Below are 13,282 nucleotides of genomic sequence, written 5' to 3'. Positions count from 1 at the left end.
TTTATGTATGTCACTATGGAAACTGTTATGCCTTAACAATAAAAGATAATGTTACTTTTCCTCTGCATAGTGGGCACAAACTACTTACCACTCCTGTTTAGTGCTCCTGCAATTCAGGAATTTCTCCCAGACATCTAGTTGTGGGCTAAGCCTTGCTCCCTGTGCCTGATTCCACAGCATGCTCCTGATACAATAAGCGATTTGGAGCACAGTAAAGCCCCGTACACACGGAGGAGCTGTGTCCGGAGCGATCTAGCACAGACCGCTCCGCACACATCTCTCCCCCACTCAGCACACAGCGCGATGCGTGCTGAGCGAGGGAGGGAGGCATGCCAAATCTAGAGCCGGCGATAGCGACGCGCGGGACTGCTCATCGCTGTCGCTGGCACTCTACACACGGAGACATCCATGCTTAATTTCTAAGCAATCTAGTCAGATTGCTTAGAATTTAAGCATGGATCTCTCCGTATTTACCTTCCATAAATTGTGTATAAGCCTTGACTTCTCTTTTCTCCTCCTCTGCCAGTCCCTATACCGACGCAGGCATCCTGACCACCACACACCCCGACAGTCGCAATGCCGACTAACGACTATTCCCACTCGTGGGTGTCCATGACACCCATAGAGTGGGAATAGAAAGTGTGGCAAGTGCAGCGAACTGCCGTGCCCGCTGTGTGGCAAGCGCAGTGTTTCTTTGTGCCCTCCCCCAGCGCCCCCTACGCCGGCAAATTGATCCCAACCGTCGGTATCACATTCGCAACCTGTCATATGGCTTTTGTGTTTGCATCCTCTAAAGTCTTTCTGTGAACCCTGAACAATTTGCTATAAACAGTAACATTCATATTCTTGGAGTCAAATGTTTTTGAGGGTTTGACTCGTCTGGATTGAAATAATCATTGCCTGATTTCAGATACTTTAGATGTCATTAGGAAGAATAGCGGAGATGCTTTTCCAGAAAAGAGCTTATCGTGCGTTACGGTAGTGCAGTGTACGATCTTGTTTGGCCAAGAATGTCTAGAGGCAGCGTTACCACCTCCTTACAATCAGATGTTGACACTCGCAAAGTGAATGAAGGACTCATTTGCTGAATCCTTAGTTGCAGCTGTTTCAGGTTACAATTGCAAGGCCCACTAATTTATATATCTGTTGTCACTATCACCCACCTCTTCACTCAGAAGACTGGTGTCACTAGATTTAAATCTAGGTGAAGGCGAAGTTTAAGAGGAGTCTGGGACTTTTCCTCATTAAAATAGTTGAACCGTTGATACAAGTCTAGAGGGAGATATTAATCCTGGACAAAGAGGTACAGATTACTGTTAAATAAAACATTATGGCCAAATAAACCCCTATGAAAGAATACTGCATTTCAGATGCACAAGAGAATGAACAGAAAACTGTATGAATGGGCCTAAGCCAAAAATATATTTTCTCCGGCAGGGTCCACAGGTTATCCACAGGCAGGGGTGTATCTACCTATTGGCCAAGATGGCACTCGCCAGGGGCGCCAGGCAAGGAGGGGGCCCGTCTGGCAGTGCCATTCATGGCCAGGGGGTAGAACCAAGTAGTATTGTCAGATTTGGTAACTGTCTGTTAGTACTGGCGCCAGTGTCCGGCAGCAGCGCACCGCACCTCACTTGTAATCAGACTCAACATAAACTGCAGCTCCCAGCAGCCCAAAGACTGCATTGCCCTGCATTTGGCTAGGGCAGTGGACTGAATGGAAGCACGGAAGTGGGGCTACACGGCAATCACTGCCAGGCAGCACAACAGCATGGAGGACAGGGAGAGAGGACAACGAGCTACTAAAGTACATGCAGCGTACCCTGTCTGTAATGTGGGGGGTGGGGGGGACACTATATAGTCTGCCTGTCTGTATGTGTGTCTGTGACTGAATTTATGTATGTGTATAAGTATCTACTGTATTTATGTGTGTATTAGTGTGTGACTATGTATGTGAATAAGAGTGTAACTATGTATGTATGTGACTGTATTTGTATATACTGCATGTGTGACTGTACTGTATCTTATGTATGTGTTTTGTGTGTGACTATGTATGTAAGTGTATATGTGTGTGCCTATGGGCAGGATCAGATATACTAATGGCAAATGTGGTTTGACAGCATTCCCCATATAAAATTAGAAATATATTTATTAGCACAATTCCACATTTCCATTTTCTATTTGCATTCCCCATATGCCCTGTATAAACGGTGTTTTCTATAGGGGTACGACTGTGTGGCGTAACGTGAATAAGAGACACTACAGTGTGCTGTAATGTGAGTAGTGGGCCTAATTCTGAGTTGATCGCAGCAGCAAGTTTGTTAGCAATTGGACAAAACCATGTGCACTGCGGGGGGGCCAGATATAACATTTGCAGAGAGAGTTAGATTTGGGTGGGTTATTTTGTTTCTGTGCAGGGTAAATACTGGCTGCTTTATTTTTACACTGCAATTTAGATTTCAGTTTGAATACACCAGTGGCGTGCGGTGAGGTCACTGGCTGGTGAGGCACTGCAGCGATAATGTCCGCCGATGATCCCTACCACCGCCGAGCCAATGCCCACTACTGCCCCTGAGCAGATGTCTACTACTGCAACCGTCCCTTATGGCCGCTACCCCTGCCACTAATGGCCACCACCCCCACCAATGGCTTACAAAATCACCCACCCTCAACTGACCCGGCCCCCCGCCACTAATTCGCATATCAGTCATAGCCAGCCTGCTCATCAAACTTGTGATGAGCAGGTGGCTAATATAATTTTTATCAAAAAACAACAAAAAACTAGTCTTTGGGACTGGAAGGAGGACATGAATGCAATTTTGTTGTACAGGGCTTCCATTAACTTAATAGCGCTATGGATGCAGCACTATTAAGTTAATGGAAGTCCTGTATAAGGGTGACAGCAGTGGGTGATGCCAGGGAAAGCGTAACAGTAGCAGTGGGTGAGTGTGACAGAGAGAAGGAAAGGGTGATGGGGACAGGCAGTGAGTGACACTTATATTGCTATTTACTTACCTGGTCCAGGGCATAGAACTGCAGCGTGGCTCCTCCTTTGATGTTAACTCCGGGGATCGCCGGTGGAAATTGCAGCCAGGAATCCAGGGTCGGAGCTAGAGTGAGAGAAGAGCGGATGAGCGGGGATCGTGGCCTCTCCTCCCCCCTCTGGCCGTACTGCACTAGGGGGGTCATTCCGAGTTGTTCGCGAATTATTATTTTTTGCTACGGAGCGTTTAGTCTTAAACTGCGCATGCGCAATGTACGCAGTGCGCCTGCGCCAAGTAAATTAGCACAAAAGTTTGGTATTTTACTCACGGCGTAACAAAGTTTTTTTCATCGTTCTGCTGATCGGAGTGTGATTGACAGGAAGTGGGTGTTTCTGGGCGGAAACTGGCCGTTTTACGGGAGTGTGCGGAAAAACGCAGGCGTGTCAGGGAAAAATGCGGGAGTGTCTGGATAAACTGGGGAGTGGCTGGGCGAACGCTGGGTGTGTTTGTGGCGTCAAACCAGGAACAAAACGGCCTGAGCTGATCGCTATTTGTGAGTAGGTCTGGAGCTACTCAGAAACTGCTAAGAAATTCCTTTTCGCTATTCTGCGAATCTTTCGTTCGCTATTCTGCTAAGCTAAGATACACTCCCAGAGGGCGGCGGCCTAGCGTGTGCAATGCTGCTAAAAGCAGCTAGCGAGCGAACAACTCGGAATCACCCCCTAGGTGACAGCTGCAGCTCATGATATTAGTTACTGGCCGCGGAGTCTGGCAGAGTAGGCCAGAGATGGGCAGTGAAAGTGAGGTGGGCGCAAGGTACGGGACTGGGCAGAGCCAGCACCGACTATTTTGATGCCCTAGGCAATATTCTGGCTGGTGCACCCCCTCCCCCTGGAAATATTGGGTGACTGGCGACGCAGGGGTGACAGGGAGATAGTGGGTGACTGGCGACGCAGGGGTGACAGGGAGATAGTGGGTGACTGGCGAGGCAGGGGAGACAGGGAGATAGTGGGTGACTGGCGACACAGGGGTGACACGGAGATAGTGGGTGACTGGCGACGCTGGGGAGACAGGGAGATAGTGGGTGACTGGCGACGCAGCGAAGACAGGGAGATAGTGGGTGACTGGCGACTAAGGGGAGACAGGGAGATAGTGGGTGACTGGCGACGCATGGGAGACAGGGAGATAGTGGGTGACTGGTGACGCAGGGGAGACAGGGAGATAGTGGGTGACTGGCGACGCAGGGGACACAGGGAGATAGTGGGTGACTGGCGACGCAGGGGAGACAGGGAGATAGTGGGTGACTGGCGATGCAGGGGTGACAGGGAGATAGCGGGTGAAATGATAAGGGTGACAGGGAGATAGTGGGTGATGAAGGTACTGGGTGACAGGGTACAGCCAGGCTCCTCAAACAACCCCCCCTCCCCATCACAGGGGGTGTCCCAGCAGCACAGACAGCCTCCCACCCCCACAAGTCACGGGGGATATCTCAAGCTTCACAGGCAGCCGCCACGCTCCCTCCCCCCACGAGGATTACTGTCAGTGGCATAGGCACAGGCAGCCCTCGCCCCCCCGGCCCTCACCTTTCCTGGTTCAGCATGTCCAGATCCCTGCACACCATCCACCGCCGCCATCCACCGCCGCACGTCGCGCGGCGAGAGAGTCCAGTCTGCCACCCGCTCTCAGTCGGGACGGGAAGCTCTCACCGCCGGGCAGAGCTCAAGGAGGCGGAGCTCTTCGTCCTCCGTGTATGCTGCTGCTGCTGTGTAACTGGTAGCGCAGCAGTAACGGTAAATCAGACATTATGGAGCGGAATAGGTTGGCGGCCGGAGGGCGGGTGGCCAGACAGGGACAGCCACGTGGCACATAGTGTTATAAATTAAATATGAAATAAAAAAAAAGATGACATTAGGACACCTGCCTTGATGTAACCTTCCCCCCCCCCCCCCCCCAAGCCGCCACTGCCCAATCACATCTTCTTCAGTGACAGGGGCGTGCTTTCATATGGGCTGAAAGCACGCCCTTGTCAAAACGGCACTTGTTCTAGTGCCGCTTTCTGTGATTTTTTGAATGGGCTTTTACTGCCCGATGTTTGGCCGCGCCCCCCGCTTCCGCTCTTTTACAATTGACACCGGGAGGCACCGAGAACGGTGCCTCCAAAACACTATTTTAAAGTTTTTTAAAAAAGGTACAAATAATTAAAATAATATAAAGGCCAAAGCAGATACTTATGACACAGAATATGTGTCATAAGTATCTTCTTTGTATTATTTTAATCATTAATGACAGGGGAGGCACTGCCTCCCCTGCCTCCCCTGACTGCACGTCCCTGGAATACACCCCACCCAAATCTAACTCTCTCTGCACATGTTATATCTGCCCCTCCTGCAGTGCACATGGGCCCTCATTCCGAGTTGTTCGCTCGCTAGCTGCTTTTAGCAGCATTGCATACGCTAGGCCGCCGTCCTCTGGGAGTGTATCTTAGCTTAGCAGAATAGCGAACAAAATATTAGCAGAATTGCTAATAAATAATTCTTTGCAGTTTCTGAGTAGCTCCGGACCTACTCACAGATTGCGATCAGCTCAGTCCGTTTAGTTCCTGGTTTGACGTCACAAACACGCCCTGCGTTCGGCCAGCCACTCCCCCGTTTCTCCAGACACTCCCGCGTTTTTACCTGACATGCCTGCGTTTTTTAGCACACTCCCGGAAAACGCTCAGTTACCACCCAGAAACACCCCTTTCCTGTCAATCATTTACCGATCAGCAGAGCGACTGAAAAGTGTCGCAGGATCCACAGCAAATCTGCTAAATTTTTAGTTAAATAACTAAGCGCATGTGCCCTGCGTGCCTTGCGCATGCGCAATTAGCAAGAAATCGCAGCATATCGAAAATCGGCAACGAGCGAACAATTTGGAATGACCCCCATGGTTTTGCCCAACTGCTAACAAATTTGCTGCTGCGATCAACTCAGAATTACCCCAATGGACACTACTGTGCGTTGTAATGTGATACTGTGTGGCATAATTTGAATTGGAAGTAATATTGTGTGGCCATGCCCCTTCCCCACAAGGCCACGTTCCTTTTTTGACACGCTTTCCTTATTTCAAATATGTGTGTGTGAGAGTGTGAAGGGAGGGGGAACGGATGTGACTTTGCCAGGGGCGCTCGGACCCCTAGATACTCCCCTGTCCACAGGATATCAATGGGATATGATGGAGCGACAGCGGATTGGCACCAAACGATCACAAGCTTTCAGGCCTCCCAGGATGCAACGGGCCCATCCATATATCCCCGCCCACTGGCTCAGGCAAATCAGTTTTTTTAGTTTGGTGCGGCAGGAGCTACACCATGGTCAGAAGGCTGCTGTTCTAGGGCAGCCCTAAGCTTTCTTATTTTATTTTTCTCTATCGTCCTAGTGGATGCTGGGGTTCCTGAAAGGACCATGGGGAATAGCGGCTCCGCAGGAGACAGGGCACAAAAAGTAAAGCTTTTCCGATCAGGTGGTGTGCACTGGCTCCTCCCCCTATGACCCTCCTCCAGACTCCAGTTAGATTTTTGTGCCCGGCCGAGAAGGGTGCAATCTAGGTGGCTCTCCTAAAGAGCTGCTTAGAGAAAGTTTAGCTAGGTTTTTTATGTTACAGTGATTCCTGCTGGCAACAGGATCACTGCAGCGAGGGACTGAGGGGAGAAGGAGTCAACTCACCTGCGTGCAGGATGGATTGGCTTCTTGGCTACTGGACATCAAGCTCCAGAGGGACGATCACAGGTACAGCCTGGATGGTCACCGGAGCCGCGCCGCCGGCCCCCTTGCAGATGCTGAAGACAGAAGAGGTCCAGAATCGGCGGCTGAAGACTCCTGCAGTCTTCTAAAGGTAGCGCACAGCACTGCAGCTGTGCGCCATTTTCCTCTCAGCACACTTCACACGGCAGTCACTGAGGGTGCAGGGCGCTGGGAGGGGGGCGCCCTGGGAGGCAAAATGAGTACCTATAAAGGCTAAAAATACCTCACATATAGCCCTAGAGGCTATATGGAGATATTTAACCCCTGCCTGATTTCTCAAAATAGCGGGAGACGAGCCCGCCGGAAAAGGGGCGGGGCCTATCTCCTCAGCACACGGCGCCATTTCCTCTCACAGCTCCGCTGGTCAGGACGGCTCCCAGGTCTCTCCCCTGCACTGCACTACAGAAACAGGGTAAAACAGAGAGGGGGGGCAAATTTATGGCGATATTTTTATATAACAAAGCAGCTATAGGGGAGCACTTATTATAAGGCTATCCCTGATATATATATAGCGCTTTTGGTGTGTGCTGGCAAACTCTCCCTCTGTCTCCCCAAAGGGCTAGTGGGTCCTGTCTTCATTAGGAGCATTCCCTGTGTGTCTGCTGTGTGTCGGTACGTGTGTGTCGACATGTATGAGGACGATATTGGTGTGGAGGCGGAGCAATTGCCAAATATGGGGATGTCACCTCCTAGGGGGTCGACACCAGAATGGATGCCTTTATTTATGGAACTACGGGATAGTGTCAACACGCTAAAGCAGTCGTTTGACGACATGAGACGGCCGGACAATCAATTAGTGCCTGTCCAGGCGACTCAAACACCGTCAGGGGCTGTGAAACGCCCTTTGCCTCAGTCGGTCGACACAGACCCAGACACAGGCGATGACTCCAGTGGTGACGGTGACGAATCAACCGTATTTTCCAGTAGGGCCACACGTTATATGATTTTGGCAATGAAGGAGGCGTTACATTTAGCTGATACTACAGGTACCACTAAACAGGGTATTATGTGGGGTATGAAAAAACTACCTATAGTTTTTCCTGAATCAGAAGAACTAAATGACGTGTGTAATGAAGCGTGGGTTGCCCCTGATAAAAAGCTGATAATTTCAAAGAAATTATTGGCATTATACCCTTTCCCGCCAGAGGTTAGGGAGCGCTGGGAAACACCTCCTAGGGTGGACAAGGCGCTAACACGCTTATCTAAACAAGTGGCGTTACCCTCTCCTGAGACGGCCGCACTTAAAGATCCATCAGATAGGAGGATGGAAAATATCCAAAAAAGTATATACACACATGCAGGTGTTATACTACGACCAGCTGTAGCAACTGCCTGGATGGGCAGTGCGGGGGTAGTTTGGTCAGAATCCCTGATTGAAAATATTGATACCCTGGACAGGGACAATATTTTACTGTCGTTAGAACAAATAAAGGATGCATTTCTTTATATGCGTGATGCACAGAGGGATATATGCACACTGGCATCACGGGTAAGTGCTATGTCCATTTCGGCCAGAAGAGCTTTATGGACGCGACAGTGGACAGGCGATGCGGATTCAAAACGGCATATGGAAGTTTTGCCGTATAAGGGGGAGGAGTTATTTGGAGTCGGTCTATCAGATTTGGTGGCCACGGCTACAGCCGGGAAATCCACCTTTCTACCTCAAGTCACTCCCCAACAGAAAAAGGCACCGACTTTTCAACCGCAGCCCTTTCGTTCCTTTAAAAATAAGAGAGCAAAGGGCTATTCATATTTGCCACGAGGCAAAGGTCGAGGGAAGAGACAGCAACACGCAGCTCCTTCCCAGGATCAGAAGCCCTCCCCGGCTTCTACAAAAGCCTCAGCATGACGCTGGGGCTTCTCAAGCGGACTCGGGGACGGTGGGCGGTCGTCTCAAAAATTACAGCGCGCAGTGGGCTCACTCGCAAGTAGATCCCTGGATCCTGCAGATAATATCTCAGGGATACAGGTTGGAATTAGAGACAGATCCACCTCGCCGTTTCCTGAGGTCTGCTTTACCAACGTCCCCCTCCGAAAGGGAGACGGTGTTGGAAGCCATTCACAAGCTGTACTCTCAGCAGGTGATAGTCAAGGTACCTCTTCTGCAACAAGGGAAGGGGTATTATTCCACTCTTTTTGTGGTACCGAAGCCGGATGGCTCGGTAAGGCCTATTCTAAATCTGAAGTCCTTGAACCTGTACATAAAGAAGTTCAAGTTCAAAATGGAGTCACTCAGAGCAGTGATAGCGAACCTGGAAGAGGGGGACTTTATGGTATCCTTGGACATCAAGGATGCGTATCTCCACGTTCCAATTTACCCCTCACACCAGGGGTACCTCAGGTTCGTTGTACAAAACTGTCACTATCAGTTTCAGACGCTGCCGTTCGGATTGTCCACGGCACCTCGGATCTTTACAAAGGTAATGGCCGAGATGATGATTCTTCTTCGAAGAAAAGGCGTATTAATTATCCCATACTTGGACGATCTCCTAATAAGGGCGAGGTCCAGAGAACAGCTAGAGATGGGATTAGCACTGTCTCAAGAAGTGCTAAAACAGCACGGGTGGATTCTGAATATTCCAAAATCCCAGTTAATGCCGACAACTCGTCTGCTGTTCCTAGGGATGATTCTGGACACGGTTCAGAAAAAGGTTTTTCTCCCGGAGGAAAAAGCCAAGGAGTTATCCGAGCTTGTCAGGAACCTCCTAAAACCAGGAAAGGTGTCTGTACATCAATGCACAAGAGTCCTGGGAAAAATGGTGGCTTCTTACGAAGCGATTCCATTCGGCAGATTCCACGCAAGAATTTTCCAAAGGGATCTGTTGGACAAATGGTCAGGGTCGCATCTTCAGATGCACCTACGGATAACCCTGTCTCCAAGGACAAGGGTGTCTCTTCTGTGGTGGTTGCAGAGTGCTCATCTATTGGAGGGCCGCAGATTCGGCATACAGGATTGGATCCTGGTGACCACGGACGCCAGCCTGAGAGGCTGGGGAGCAGTCACACAAGGAAGAAACTTCCAGGGAGTATGGACGAGCCTGGAAACGTCTCTTCACATAAACATTCTGGAACTAAGAGCAATATACAATGCTCTAAACCAGGCAGAACCTCTGCTTCAGGGAAAACCGGTATTGATCCAGTCGGACAACATCACGGCAGTCGCCCATGTGAACAGACAGGGCGGCACAAGAAGCAGGAGGGCAATGGCAGAAGCTGCAAGGATTCTTCGCTGGGCAGAGAATCATGTGATAGCACTGTCAGCAGTGTTCATCCCGGGAGTGGACAACTGGGAAGCAGACTTCCTCAGCAGACACGATCTTCACCCGGGAGAGTGGGGACTTCATCCAGAAGTCTTCCACATGCTGGTAACCCGTTGGGAAAGACCAATGGTGGACATGATGGCGTCTCGCCTCAACAAAAAACTGGACAGGTATTGCGCCAGGTCAAGAGATCCGCAGGCAATAGCTGTGGACGCGCTGGTAACGCCTTGGGTGTACCAGTCGGTGTATGTGTTTCCTCCTCTGCCTCTCATACCAAAAGTATTGAGAATTATACGGCAAAGAGGCGTAAGAACGATACTAGTGGTTCCGGATTGGCCAAGGAGGACTTGGTACCCGGAACTTCAAGAGATGATCACGGAAGATCCGTGGCCTCTACCTCTAAGGAGGGACTTGCTTCAGCAGGGTCCCTGTCTGTTTCAAGACTTACCGCGGCTGCGTTTGACGGCATGGCGGTTGAACGCCGGATCCTAAAGGAAAGAGGCATGCCGGAAGAAGTCATTCCTACTTTGATTAAAGCAAGGAAGGAAGTAACCGTGCAACATTATCACCGAATTTGGCGAAAATATGTTGCGTGGTGCGAAGATCGGAGTGCTCCGACGGAGGAATTTCAACTGGGTCGATTCCTACATTTCCTGCAATCAGGATTGTCAATGGGTCTCAAATTGGGATCTATTAAGGTTCAAATTTCGGCCCTATCGATTTTCTTTCAAAAAGAATTGGCTTCAGTCCCTGAAGTCCAGACCTTTGTTAAGGGAGTGCTGCATATACAGCCTCCTGTGGTGCCTCCAGTGGCACCGTGGGATCTAAATGTGGTTTTGGACTTCCTAAAATCTCATTGGTTTGAACCACTAAAAAAGGTGGATTTGAAATATCTCACATGGAAAGTGACCATGCTTCTAGCCCTGGCTTCTGCCAGGAGAGTGTCAGAATTGGCAGCTTTATCTTACAAAAGCCCATATCTGATTTTCCATTCGGACAGGGCAGAACTGCGGACTCGTCCGCATTTTCTCCCTAAGGTGGTGTCAGCATTTCATCTGAACCAGCCTATTGTAGTGCCTGCGGCTACAAGTGACTTGGAGGACTCCAAGTTACTGGACGTTGTCAGAGCATTAAAAATATATATTGCAAGGACAGCTGGAGTCAGAAAATCTGACTCGTTGTTTATATTGTATGCACCCAACAAGATGGGTGCTCCTGCGTCTAAGCAGACGATTGCTCGTTGGATCTGTAGCACAATCCAACTTGCACATTCTGTGGCAGGCTTGCCACAGCCTAAATCTGTAAAGGCCCACTCCACAAGGAAGGTGGGCTCATCTTGGGCGGCTGCCCGAGGGGTCTCGGCATTACAACTTTGCCGAGCAGCTACGTGGTCAGGGGAGAACACGTTTGTAAAATTTTACAAATTTGATACTCTGGCTAAGGAGGACCTGGAGTTCTCTCATTCGGTGCTGCAGAGTCATCCGCACTCTCCCGCCCGTTTGGGAGCTTTGGTATAATCCCCATGGTCCTTTCAGGAACCCCAGCATCCACTAGGACGATAGAGAAAATAAGATTTTACTTACCGATAAATCTATTTCTCGGAGTCCGTAGTGGATGCTGGGCGCCCATCCCAAGTGCGGATTATCTGCATAAGTTGTACATAGTTATTGTTAACTAATTCGGGTTATTGTTAAAGGAAGCCATCTTTCAGAGGCTCCGCTGTTATCATACTGTTAACTGGGTTTAGATCACAAGTTGTACGGTGTGATTGGTGTGGCTGGTATGAGTCTTACCCGGGATTCAAAATCCTCCCTTATTGTGTACGCTCGTCCGGGCACAGTACCTAACTGGAGTCTGGAGGAGGGTCATAGGGGGAGGAGCCAGTGCACACCACCTGATCGGAAAAGCTTTACTTTTTGTGCCCTGTCTCCTGCGGAGCCGCTATTCCCCATGGTCCTTTCAGGAACCCCAGCATCCACTACGGACTCCGAGAAATAGATTTATCGGTAAGTAAAATCTTATTTTATAGTCTTACTGTGTTTTTGAGCGATCTTTCTTAACAGCGTTTTATACGCATATTGGAAAGAGTCGCTCTAACAACTCTCCGCCGGGTCGCAACAACGCTTACCCATGTGTACAGAGCTTTCTCGGCGGGCGTCTTTGTCGGATATACTAGCAGGTCCAGCAGACGTGACCAGGCTGTGACCGGAGCACGGGGAGAAGGTAAGGCATCGGTTCCCCGTAGTCGGGGAACACGGACACAGCCGCACTGTATTGGAAGGAGACTACCAAACAGTAGCTGACGCGCCGCCACCACGGGTGCTCCAGCGCTAGGCCTTAGGGATCATAAGGCACCAAGAATAGTATGAGGCTGCGATCCCTAGGGTTGATGTCAGCGGTGGGGAGTTAGACGCTCTCCTGGTCGCCTCTCCCCCCAGTTCATGACCAGATTGCGAGTCTCCTGCCATGAACTGTTGCCTCACTTCCATCTCAGATGCTACCACGAGGAGTCTCGGTCGCAGCATAGGCCGCTGTGTCTGTGTTCACTAAACGCTACCGCGAGGAGACCCAGTCACAATACAGGCATCTGTATGGCCGGTGCGTCTGTGTTCACTTAAAGTTCCCGGAGCGGCGGTGTACACTAGTAGCGTCTGGATCCACTCAGCGTTGGCTAACGTATTCATCGATCTTGGAAGTGAAGTGAGTCTCCCTGTATCCCACTCTACCGAGTACTGGTTATACAGCACTAAATTTCTATCTACTTTTGTCAGTATGAGTAGTTAACTTTAAGTGCATATTGCATTTGAGTCTGTGTACATTACTGTGGTTTTCTTTGCAATGCGTCTGAATACATTAAGATCTGTATAAAACAGAATTCAGTAATATGTACTACATACTTTAAAATGTGTTTGTAGTTGATTATGTGCTCATATGACTAATATATAACATGTGACTGACTGCTAGTGTGATTGCTGACTTTAATATATGTTTGTCAGTTGGTCTTCTGATCCTCAATATTGGTGTAAGGGTAGGGGTCAGATTGATATCACTTTAGAACAATGAAGTGGTTACAGTCACAAATTGTGTATTACACTGTGAAAGTACTGATTATTTATCATGTCTAAGAGCGGCAAAGGTGACGAGAGTACATTTAAAGTAACACCAACACTCATATGTTGACTTGCAATAACTATTATCCTCTCTGATCTGGTAGAGAATGATTCATGTGTAAAATGGTTTGCTTGTCAGCATTATA

The 13,282-nt window shown here is 49.5% G+C and overlaps 1 protein-coding gene across 1 annotated transcript in view; it reads left to right on the top strand.

Annotated features, from left to right (window-relative positions):
• The window catches only part of LOC135044419 (probable transmembrane reductase CYB561D1), an 88,192-nt gene that overhangs the window by 15,272 nt on the left and 59,638 nt on the right, over positions 1-13,282 (top strand). The gene's annotated exons all lie outside the window — the stretch shown is intronic.

The sequence above is a fragment of the Pseudophryne corroboree genome, chromosome 2, assembly GCF_028390025.1.
Source record: "Pseudophryne corroboree isolate aPseCor3 chromosome 2, aPseCor3.hap2, whole genome shotgun sequence".
NCBI classification, from domain to species: Eukaryota; Metazoa; Chordata; class Amphibia; order Anura; family Myobatrachidae; genus Pseudophryne; species Pseudophryne corroboree.
This window is presented reverse-complemented; position numbering and strand designations above follow the sequence as displayed.